The sequence below is a fragment of the Cynoglossus semilaevis genome, chromosome 16 (genome assembly GCF_000523025.1).
Source record: "Cynoglossus semilaevis isolate Cse_v1.0 chromosome 16, Cse_v1.0, whole genome shotgun sequence".
Taxonomy (NCBI): Eukaryota; Metazoa; Chordata; class Actinopteri; order Pleuronectiformes; family Cynoglossidae; genus Cynoglossus; species Cynoglossus semilaevis.
This window is the reverse complement of record NC_024322.1, coordinates 3,489,774-3,501,655: the sequence shown is the minus strand read 5'-3', so window position 1 is coordinate 3,501,655 and position 11,882 is coordinate 3,489,774. Positions and strand designations below refer to the sequence as shown.

Genomic DNA, 11,882 nt, shown 5'->3' with positions numbered 1-11,882 from the left:
GCCACAGACCTTTCAGATAATCATCTTATCACAGATGACAAACTCCGAAGAAACATCCCATTATTGGAGAAGGACGTTGAAAAAAAGCCTGTTTTGGATGAAGACATATTGTAAAGCCCTGAATTATTCAAGTGTGTGTGTGTGTGTGTGGGGAGGAGAGGGGAGGGTGTCTGTCTGTCTGTCGCCCTCTCTCTCACTTTCATTTTCTCACCGTCTCTTACTCCATCTCCCGCAGGGCAATTAGAGACAAGATTTTAACACATTGTTCGGCTTATCAATTAGCCATAACACCTTCCCCTCTGATTGGCCTGTAATGAACGTAATGGTTTTAACAGTCAGGAGTTTCAACTCTTAGAGGCATCGTGCTAATGGTGTCGCCACAGTGATGGAGTTGCAGTAACAGCTCGGCAGAGAGGCAAGGAGGAGGTGGAGGAGCTGGAGGAGCTGGGGTGAAGTCAGCTTTCCCTAACATGTCTCTAATTAGAGCTCACAGTCAGTCATTACTGATGTAATAGGGTGTAACGCTAATGGCTATCAGGCAAGTCCCCACAAACAACAGAGGGGGGCTCTTGTAAGGTGAGAGGAGCAGAAAATTTATGGGAGAGAGAGGGAGAGAGAAGAAAAACCTGAGATTATGATGAGGAGAAATGGAAAGTTGATGTGTAAGTTTGTGTGTGTGTGTGTGTGTTTCTTGTTTGTTCAAGCCTTGTGGCAGGTAAGGTTTTTAAGTGCAGTAGTCAGACAAGGTCAGGGCCCATTAATGGAACATCTTTCTTGATGGTGAAATCTGTCATGATAGACATTGGGCAGATATAGAGATGGACGAGACAAGAAAAACAGAGGCAAAAAATATATATTAAGGAGGTGAGAGTAGCTGCTTGGTTTAGCAGAGGCAGAAGATGGAGTGGGGAGGGCGGGGTGGGGGACGGACTCCTGGTTAAGCACGTCTACCTTGTTAGTGTTTCGTAGGCTATTCTGCTACAGTGGTGCATGTTGTTCGACTTCTCACCACCAAATTGCTCTGACTGGAGCAAAACAGAGGTGGAGATAAGGAAACTGGAAAATAGAAAACCAAGAGTCTGTCACGGAGAGATAGGAACGTCTGTCCCATACAGGGAAGGGAGACAAGGAATGTTTGGTGAAATGAAATGTGTCGATTATTAGAATGCATTTTCCTTTCCTGAAATATTGTAAATAACTAGTAGTGAACTGCCTAAGCCCGTGTCCTTGATCGCCAACATCGCCAGAAATTATAAACACTTTACAGCATTATAACTGAATCATAATTACTAACAGTACTTACACTCTGGGTCTTCAGAGTGAATGGGGTTTAATTAGACAGGCACTAAGGAATTACTGACCTCATGGAAGGAGGTCAGTGATGCGACCAGCGCCATTGTCTGGAGGTAAATTTGAAGTCCTTTCACACGATCTGCCCCAGCTGATGGAGTTTATTAAATATGGTGTGAAATAAGGTGTGAGATGCTAAAGTGCAGCAACATTCAGGCTCACTGTTATTCACCACTGCTCTTATAAAGAAAACTGAAAAAAAAATCAGGATTGGTTTTCAGAAGGTTGGTATACAGGGCCACATAGTGGCTGAGTGGTTGGCTCCGGTTCGATCCCTGCTCTTACTTTATGGAGTTCTCCCAGTTTGAGAGGTTGTTTACTCTTAATTGATACATGCATAGGTCTAAGTGGGAGTGGGAAAGGGCATTTGTCTCTGCAGTATATTTAGGTCTAAGTGGGAGTGGGAAAGGGCAATATACTGCAGAGACAAATCTCTGCAGTAGATGGGTCCTGTGGTGGACTGGATTCCACAATGGTTCTTCAGCTTCTCTCTCAAATAGAAAGTTCTATTTACACTGTTGTCATCTTAACTGGTAAAACACTGTAGACCACGGGTGTCCAATAAGTAGATCCCAACACACTGGTAGATCATGAGCAATCATGGTCAATATTTTTCAATATAAATGTAATAATATAGTGTGTAATATTGACCGTGTTACTGAGCCACATACATTCAATCACTGCCCCAACATACCATGTATATATGAAGTACGTTCCATTTAACTGTGTACGGTTATATCCAACATTAAGTGTAGGGAGAGCACTCTGACCTGGTCATTTCAGTAGCTGCTCCCAAGTCGAAAATGTGTGCGACCTCCTGCTCCAAAGCTTTGTGTTCTTCAAGTGGACATTTCCATTCCAGCCAATGCAGAACAGCATTTTTCCAGAAGCAATTATTTGAGGATCTCTGTAAAAAAAAAACAGAAAGTAAATAAATAGTTGATACAATTTAAATAAATTAATAAAATGTGAATGCATCAATACATGAAGGCTCTTCCTTCAAATCAGTCAGTGGGAGCACGTTTCCCTCTCCATTTTTACCCGTTTCATTTCTCCTTTCAATTTGCAAACAGCAGGCTTTGACACCAACCTTTAGGTTAACATTTCAGCCGTTTTTTAATATATATACATCAAAATAGTAATATTACACATAATACATTTTACTAATATAAAGACTTTGTTCAATCAAAACCAGAACACCACTCCACAGTGTTCATGGACTGTGAGCCCTCAGAGGAGATGAGTTGGACCTTGGTGAAGTATTGTATGTGTAATCTATTGTCACCAACAACCATGGTAGAGGTTTGGCCTTTGAAGGAGCGGAAGGACTTGGGGGGGGTGGGTCTTTTCCTGAACTCAGCCTTGAAAATGTGTATGTGCGTGTGTGAGTGACTATGTGTGTGGGTTTCTTAGACACAAAGTAGGGAAGTGGAAGCTCCTGAGTCGCCCAACTCTACTCCCTTACCCAGAATTTGAAATAAGGTCATCGTCCCCGGGAGGCCCAGAGTCAAAGCTCCCCTTCTTCACCTGCCCTTTAACTCTCCTCCATCGCCTCCCTTTCTTGATTTAACTCTTAACCTGGGACCTTCTTCTCTTTAACCCTCCTCGTTTGTCCAGTTTTCCTTTGTTTATATATTAATGACATGTTCTTCTAGTGGGTTTGAAAATAAATGTGAACCGCAGTCAGGAAGTAGTGAAGGTTCATGGCAAAAATACCCCTGAAATATCTGGAATTACCCACAAAATGGTCATAATGCTTTAAATTCCCTCATGGAATTAACTATTAACTATTGACAAAAAAATTTAAAAAAAATGTTGGGTTAGGCTGTGAACACACGTTTTCCTTGTTGTCCACCATGAAGAATTTTAAAAATGTTTTATATATATAAAAAAAGATCTGAGCTGGCACTTGTATGACAGCTGAAATCACGTGACTGGACTGGACTGTGTCCACAAACCAAAAAAAGGTTGGGAACAACTGTGTTAAATGTTAGTGAAGGATTAAATGAGGAGGGAACAACTGTGTTAAATGTTAGTGAAGCTATAACTGAAAGATAAAGTAAGTCAAAGAGTAGATAAAGACTAGAAAAAAATGAATAATCCAGAGATAATTCTTAGCATAAACTGCTCAAAGTTGAACAAGATAGCTTCTAAAAGTAAAATACAAAAACTTGACCAGACAGAAAGATAGTTGTCAAGTGTTGACACTATGTCAAATGCTGTGTGTGATAAAGGGGGCGATATATTAATTAAAAATGTAGACAAGACAAAATTAAGACAAAAAATAACCTGAAGTCAGCCTGGAAGTAGATAAAATAACAACAAATATATACACAAAACTAAGCCAAACTACAGACAAAAATAAGTAAAAATCATAAAATTTCCCAAAGAACTGATAACATATACATAAATACATACAAGAAGGTTAGCAAAAGCCACATGATACAAAACTAGCTATGTAGCAAAACATTGGTGAAGACAAGCAAAGGAAGGAATTCAGTTAAAGACAAGCTGGCATTAAGAATTAAAATGTGGTTTCCTTCTAACCACATTGATGAAAAGAATTATTCAAAAACTAGCCAACAGGATGTTCATTAAAAAGTTAATTAAAATATGTAATAAGCAAAGACCTTTAGTTATCTGATAAAAGTTAGCTAAATCTAACTAGGTGAATTTGCAAAGCTAGCTCAAGAAAATGGCCAAAAGGTAGAAACATAGATGATTGTAAAAATAAACAAATATTAGCCAAAATGAAGCAAAACCTACAAAACAGCAGAGTCCTAATAAACCCACCTCTAAAACTACAGTGACTCGGTTTGCCATGTGTGTCAACAATTGGCCTTCACCTCATCAAATGCAGCCCATTTTCTGTTGTTGTTTGTACTGTGGTATGCAAATAAAGAAAGGCGGTAATGTAATTGGACATTAATCTTGTAATTTGATTGGAAAATAAATTATTTTATGGATTAGCAAACAATAAAACCAAAAATGGTTTTATAAGATAAGGCAGGTAATAGGTGTGTGTAAGTGTGTGTGTGTGTGTGTGTGACAGCACAGATGCATACAGGACGCACGGCGCGCAAGACAATGACACACCATTCTTATGCTAATCAAGGAGGCCATTAATGTTTACATTCAAAATCAGGTCTTCCAAGGAAACGCATTCACTTACCGCAACACAGGGATAATTAGTTCCCTCTTAAGCCCATATTCCATTAACTCAGGTGAATCCATCTGAGTTTCATCAAATTCCTGCTTCATTTTGCATGGTAATGCAATTTAAAAGCAAATGACATATTCAGGCTACTTGGCGAGAGAGAGCGCCTCCAGGAGCTAACACGCATGTTTTACATGCATCTGTAAATATTTATAACTGATTCATGCATAAATTCAATTTTTTTTTAACTCTAAACAGCTTATTGACGTTTGGCCACTGATGCATTAAATGCTCCCATGCTAATTCTAGCGCGCTTTGTAAGCTCATATTCCACTGCTGTGTTTCCTGATGGTCCATACTGGCCTCACATGCCAGTGTCTGGTCCTCTTGAAAAAACACACTGTGTATTTATGAATTTCAACGCAGTTTAGAGAACATATGACAATGCATGAATGGTGATCTATATACGCAGAGTAAAGCCAGTGATGCTTTATCTGTCCAGGTAAAAAGTTGGATTTTAGCATCCTGGCAGATGATGTTAGAAGTTTATACATGGTTTAAACCAACATCAACACTGTGTATCCATCCACTGTGTACTGCTTGTACATCATACTAATATTACCACTGCATTAGCGTAGGTGAGTGACAGGTACTTATGAGCAGTATGTGAGTTCTGAATTCAGAGAAAATCAGTCGGACTATTTCAAACGTCTATGGTTTACGTAGCGTTCTAAGAAAAAAACATGCTTTTGCAATTGATTGAGGAGTGAATCCGCCTCGTGAGTGGCACAGCTGTATATTTACATATATATATATATATATATATATTTATATCAACTTTTATCCCCTCCATATAACAAGGGAAATAAAACATTAAGGTAAAACATGGGTCCACAGGCCTGATCATTTGACAACACCTGCCCTAAAGCTCACATTTCTCAGTGATGCACCAGGTTCTCAACTCTGAGAAGAAAGACGGAAAAATGTAAAAGTCAATAGATCCACATGCACACAAAGGCACGTGGACGCTCACAGATCAGTGGATGATGGGGCAGATCCTGAAGAATAGGTGAAATCACATCACCATAACTTAGGGGCAAAAAAAGAACAACATTATGGCCAGACAGAGTGAGTGCAAGACAAAGGACGTATGTGTGTGTGTAATGTGTGCAAGTGTGAGAATAGGAGTAATTTCTCTCTTTTTTTTTTGTAAAAATTAAAATAATTAGGCTGCCATTTGGTCAGTTTACGTGTCGTTCAATATCTCCTCCTTCATGATGGAGGCAGTTTAGTGGGCTAAAAACACTTTATGATTTATATACTGTAGGTCTCATGTCTCCCTCCATCTCTTCGACACACACACACACACACACAGACACACAGTGTAATGGATAGGAGCTGGCTGAGGGCGTCTGTCAGGGGCGACTGTTCTAATCAGAGCAGTGGGGAGAGAGATAAAGGAGAAAATAATGAGTGTGGCATCAGGCCTTTCATAGCGCAACAAAAGGCCACGGGATCAGATAGGCACACACAATGTGGAGGAGAGGAAGGGAGGAGAGGAAGAGAGGAGAGAGAGAGGGAGGGAACGAGAGAGCGATGGGAGGAGGCCGAGTGGAGAGAAAAACGAGGAATGGACGGAGAAGGGTCTCTGCTAATAAGCTCCCCTGCACTGTAGGTGATGTAGGCAACAGTAGGTGACGGTAGAAAATTCGAGCACGTCTGCTTGGACTCGGAGTATCGTCAATGTGAAGTGGGGGGATGTTTCTATGACAACATCAATCATGGGCGAACAGAGAACTCCTCCAGCAGCAGCTGATTATAAATGCATTTTTTTTTTCTCATCCTTCAACATTCCGTCTCAAAATACTTTCCAGGCGTCGCTGCCCTCTCTCCCTCTTTTCCCGCTGATTAGTGCTGCTTCATTTACGGTGTGCGATAATTTCCAGTCACCCTTTGATTATTAATGCTTAATTTACCCAGATTACACCTCCTTTGATTATTAATGCCCAATTTAGCCTGATGACTCTGATCATTAGACGTGCCCAAACTGAAAGCAAACAACCTTAGTGGTCTTCCAATGTTCCGATACAGCCTCTCCTCTGCAGATAATGATACTGTTCAGAGCAGCCACAGGCTCCGGGGAGTGTTAAGTCAATGCTTACATTTTACACCAAACTCCCATCAAACTTTGAAAGAGAAAAGAAATACTAATTAGAAAATGCAAGCCAGGAGAAATGAGCAGACTCAGAACAGAAAATCCTATTCACAGACTTAATGAGCTTGTCGAAGCTGAATAATTGATTTCTAATTCTAGCCTGCAGCTGTTGACCCAACCGGGGAGTGTTTTTGAATGGAGCTAAAATATGTTGCGCTCTGACTTGGCACAGTTGACTTTCTGCGAGTGGCACCATCGGCGATCACTCTGGCGTCTCCGCCTCACACCTTAGCGGTTTTATTTTGACCGTAGAGTCGCAGAGGCGTTCAAACTTTATTTTATGGTAAGCCAGAATCCATAATGTGCAAATGCCCAGAGGTCAGCTGTTCCACCTGTGGCAGCTACGATGGTAATTAAGAAATAATGATAGAATTCACTCCAACAGTTCTGGGTAGAATACTACCAAACATTTGAACTTCCCTCTTGAAAATTTCCAGGTTGAAAACTAACTACATTTTTATTTTCTTTAAAAAAGAGGACAAAAAAACCAAAACATAAAATTCCACCAATACCACTGTTAATAATTGAAAAGCAGTTTGCAAAAACACTGGCTAAAATTAAGCCAATTAAATAATAATAAAAAAAAAACATTTAAGAGACCAAATCAGTGTCTTTAATAGACTAAAATAAATATACTGTAAAAAGCAAGGGATACTGTTTTATTAACATCAGAGGTTACCTATAGGATTATTTTTTCCATAAATTAAGCACAAAAATACAGTAAAAAGTAAATATATTTTAAACAACTAAGGATAGCAAATGGGTTAGCTAATACGTACCATATCATGTTTTTTTTTTCTTTTTCTTTGGCTAATTTAACAGTCAGCATAAACCCATTTCAAAGCCATACTTTGCCTTTAGCTACACTCGAGACTTACAGTACCAGATGTTACGCTAACACAGGTTGTTGCATCCGAGTTTTTCTCTGAATATCTTTAGAGTAAATAACAACTTAATCCTCACTCACATCTTGTTCAGAATTTTCTACTGGAGCAAATGATTAAAAAAATAGGGTCCAGAGAGACAAACTCTCCCAGTGTATAAAGCCTTGGGAACCAGTGTCCATATCAGATTGTAGGTGTTTTATGTTTGGCTCATTTGTTGCAGAGTGATTCTTTGTTGCCCTGTGTGGACGATCATATCCTGGGGGCTCTGGGGCAGCAGCAGCACAGAGAAGCCTGTGTGTGAACCACAGCCGCCCAGCGTCCCTGTAAGATGACCTCACGGAAAATAGGCCTAATTATTGGCGTGACAGGCCGTGCTATCATATTCTGCCAGATCAGTCACTACCATGGGAGGGGGGGTAGAGAAAAATTAACAGAAATATATACCGCTGGGCAACTAACCCCCCCTAAACTGAAGCCATTTATTTTTAATACCCTAATCAGCAGGTCCCAAAGGTGGTTTGGCTCTCACTCACCTGCACATGCAGGCGAGTACAGGTGAGCACAGGTAAGACTGTACACTGGCACAGCACACATCACTCAGTACAATACAGTACAATCACATACATTCACCACAATACTTGTACTTTTTTTTAATGTTTCCTAAAGGTGAAGGGGTCAACTGGATCTGCGATCCTTCTGCAAAGATCCTCTTACTCTCACAAAGAATGTTCTTCTATTTTACCCAGGTCTAGTTTGACAGTAAAAACAAAAGTTCTACAGTTCTAGACAGTTAGTTCTACACCCGTCACAAAGTACTCTATGTCACGCATCACGATTAGACCAGTTAAGTACTCCCCTTCCACAAGGTGGAAGCACATGGCTTTAAAAAAAGAGAGCGCTTTTAAAGAAGATCTTCATATCTTTATTCAATTCCTCAAGTATATTAGCGTTGTGTTCAACTAAACTGACCAGGGTGGAATACCAAGATGTGTTTTATAACATAAACAGGTCAGGACATTTTAGGGAGATATTTTTTTGCTGCTATTATTGGTTTCTTTTAATTGTAGCATTTATCATTTTATATTTTTATATTTGCACATTATTATTTATTTCTATTTCAATCTACTGTAACCGATGTTTTCTCTACCATCCAGTCTTGGAGCGTCTTGTAATATTAACATTTCCCTGTGGATCAGAAAAGTCATGTCTGATTCACATTCGGATTCTGAAAGCTGATGATCTCCAGAAGGAAAGCACCAGACATCTTTTCAAAAATTTGACCATCATATTTTTTTTAAATGACCCATTACAAGGATACAGTAAAAATATTTCTATAAAGTATATTTTGTAAGTATAACACTTCCTAAGTCCTTAACAGGTGTCGACAAAATCATTTAAATTATATATTTTTAATGTGACGGTTCTATCCCTGCACAGGACATTTTAGAAAGAGAGGAATTCTCGGTCACGGGTGGCACAACGGTCCAGGAGAAAAACTGTATTCACATGAGTTCAACGTAGACAGTGGTGATTAACTCAAGGACCGTCCTATTCCTGAAGCAATAGACATTAGGGCTGGATCATTATATGATACATTTCAGGGCCATTTGCCTGGTTTTGTTCCCAGGGACAGTATTTCCAGAGACACCCTGGGAATGGGACACACTACACCAATAGCTGCTTCTGTTTGCCAGAAAAACACACACACACACACACACACACAGAAATGTCATTGCCCTGTGCTGATGTGAGGATGATACGGATGAGAATGACGCCAGACTGTTCGGGCTGCAGATGGTGTACACTTGTGTATTTTTTTTTTTCTTTTTTAAAGTGTGGGTGAAGGATTGCGATCAAGTTGCTCTTCACTGTAATTTTGACTTTTTCAATAATTGACATTTTAAAACAAGGTCACATAATTAACGTGAAATTAACACAATGGGGAGCACCTTCAAATTCAGGTAATTTTTTTAAAAGCACCTTTATGTTTCAAAATTTTATATATAAATTTTTTTCTTTTTAAAAAAAGAAATCAGATGGAATTCACACTCACACACTGATAAGCACTTAACAAAAAACAAAAGGCAGGTTGAACTAATGAGCTGTCAAGGCCATTAGAAGTGCCACGAGGAAAATAGTTTCTCTTTGTGTGTTTGAAAATGTAATCATGGCGATGGACTTCTGATTAACTCAGTTACTGCAGAGGAATTGCTGTGTTTTATAGCAATGGAAAATGTCCGGTACCATCGTCCATTGCACCATCTCTGTAAAATATAGTGTGTATATGTGGGTATATATATTTAAAGTGACTTAAAAAATACTGTGTTTTTTTAGTGACTAATCCAAATGAAGAAAATATAAATGTGGGAAAATGTCAAGACAAACGTAAACAAAAACCCAAAACAACCAAAACTGTTGTATAATCCCAAATGTTTGTTTTACAGAGTTGGTGGATTTCAGTCATTACCGCACATCGTGACAGTGACCTGTGGAATGCATTGACGTTATATTCATTCCGTTGTATCTGTCAACTTTTCAACTGTTGTGTTACTAACTGTCCGGTGTTCAGCGAGGCTGGTCTGAGTACAGCCGGGGAATCGAACTTGAATTTGAAGCCTCCACAAACACACGCTGAGTGTTGAGATAATATATTAAACACCAGGTGCTCTGGTGAAAGGAAAACGTCTTCTTGTAGTGAATAACTGACATGAAAATGAAAGATGTGAAAATGAAAGACGTGAATCAAGACACACCTCTATGGACTTTGTTCTACCGAACCAAACTAAATGCATCATTTTGGGCTGGGCTGGGCTCCAGTGACATGATTATTGACTGTTTATTTCAGGATTAGAACAGTGATGTATGCAAGTAATAATTCAAAGTAAAGCCATAAAAATGTGCTGTAAGTGCTCGATATGAGATGATTCTTCAAAATCAGTGCTTAAAATGACAAAAGCTGCACGCACACACACACAAAATAAAGTGGCATGCACGCAAACATACAAAAATACACCAGACGGCAGTAACAAAGACGTAATTCAATAGAAATATGATTCATTTCACTGATTAGAAAGTCAACCTGTTAAATGCAGCTCTTATTTGTTTGTTTTTGGTTGGGGTTTTTTTGCAGGAAAATAAATAAATGACAGTAGAGTGTCTGTAACCTGGCTCTGCCCTTTACTCCCAGCCCCTCTCACTGTCACTGGCCATGTGTAGTGTGTAATATGCACTGACAGTCGCTGTGCAGGTCAGTAACCTCGTGGCCCCGACTAATTGAGGCTAAGGATCCTGGCTTGTCCTGCCATCTATAATTAACCACATCATCTGCAGCCGTATGAAAGATTCAGACTGGACTGGGCGTGGCCGACACATGATCCTGTTGTTGGTGTTTCAAGTGTGTATAAATGACTGAGTGTGTTTGTGTTCACCGATTCATTATGACATGCTGGACAACGTTGGGTTTTACAGCGGAGGACAACTGACTGTTACCACTACAAATGTTACACAGCTACACTGTACATTCATATGATAGGTTTATAGGTTATATATATATAGAATATATATTGACATACACACAGACATGAATGACAAACTGTAGTACGATCTGACATTAAAGTGTTAATTGGATATTCACTGACCACCTACAGAGGAATATATTGTGAGACTAAAAACCAGGGAGAAGTAAGACTCCACCTGGAGTCACTGTGTCTCCAGGCCAAAACCTGAGGTCGACTAAAGAGAACATAGAGCAGTGGTTTCTTAAATGAGGGATGGCTCCCCCCAGCGGGTGCGGAGCGATGGCGAAGCATGGCAAATTATTTTCATTTTCTGAACCTTTGAGGTTCAGTGGAGTTTTGGGGGAAATAGTTCTAACTACTGGAAAAGGAGTGTGCGCGGAAAAAGTTTGGGAACCATCGTCGTAGACAAAGGTGAAACACACTGGAAGGATATGGTTGGCACAGATGAGAAGGAACTCTTTGATTGAAGGCATGTTGCTATGGTTTGAAAGGGAGGAGACCTGTCACCTAAAGAACACTGTCCCCACAGTACAACATGAAGATAGGAACGTACAGTTGTACGCGGATGGTGAAAAGAACAATAAAGAAAGAAAAAAAAGCTCAAGCTGTCAGCAGGGAAATGCAACAGTGATACAGAGCATACATTCAAATATACGTTTTTGTCTATGAAACTGAACAGTTTGCACAACAGTGTAACTTGACTTCTGCAGTGACCAGGGTCCAGGCCAGAATACCATCGCAAATGGAAAGCAACT

General features: G+C 39.7%; 1 protein-coding gene across 1 annotated transcript in view; it reads right to left on the bottom strand.

Annotated features, from left to right (window-relative positions):
- Positions 1 to 11,882, bottom strand: part of LOC103391719 (probable phospholipid-transporting ATPase IH) — a 135,488-nt gene that overhangs the window by 73,349 nt on the left and 50,257 nt on the right. The window contains exon 2 of the mRNA XM_025064041.1: positions 2,121 to 2,257. The gene's annotated coding sequence lies outside the window, so the exon portion shown is untranslated. The remainder of the gene's footprint in view (positions 1 to 2,120; positions 2,258 to 11,882) is intronic.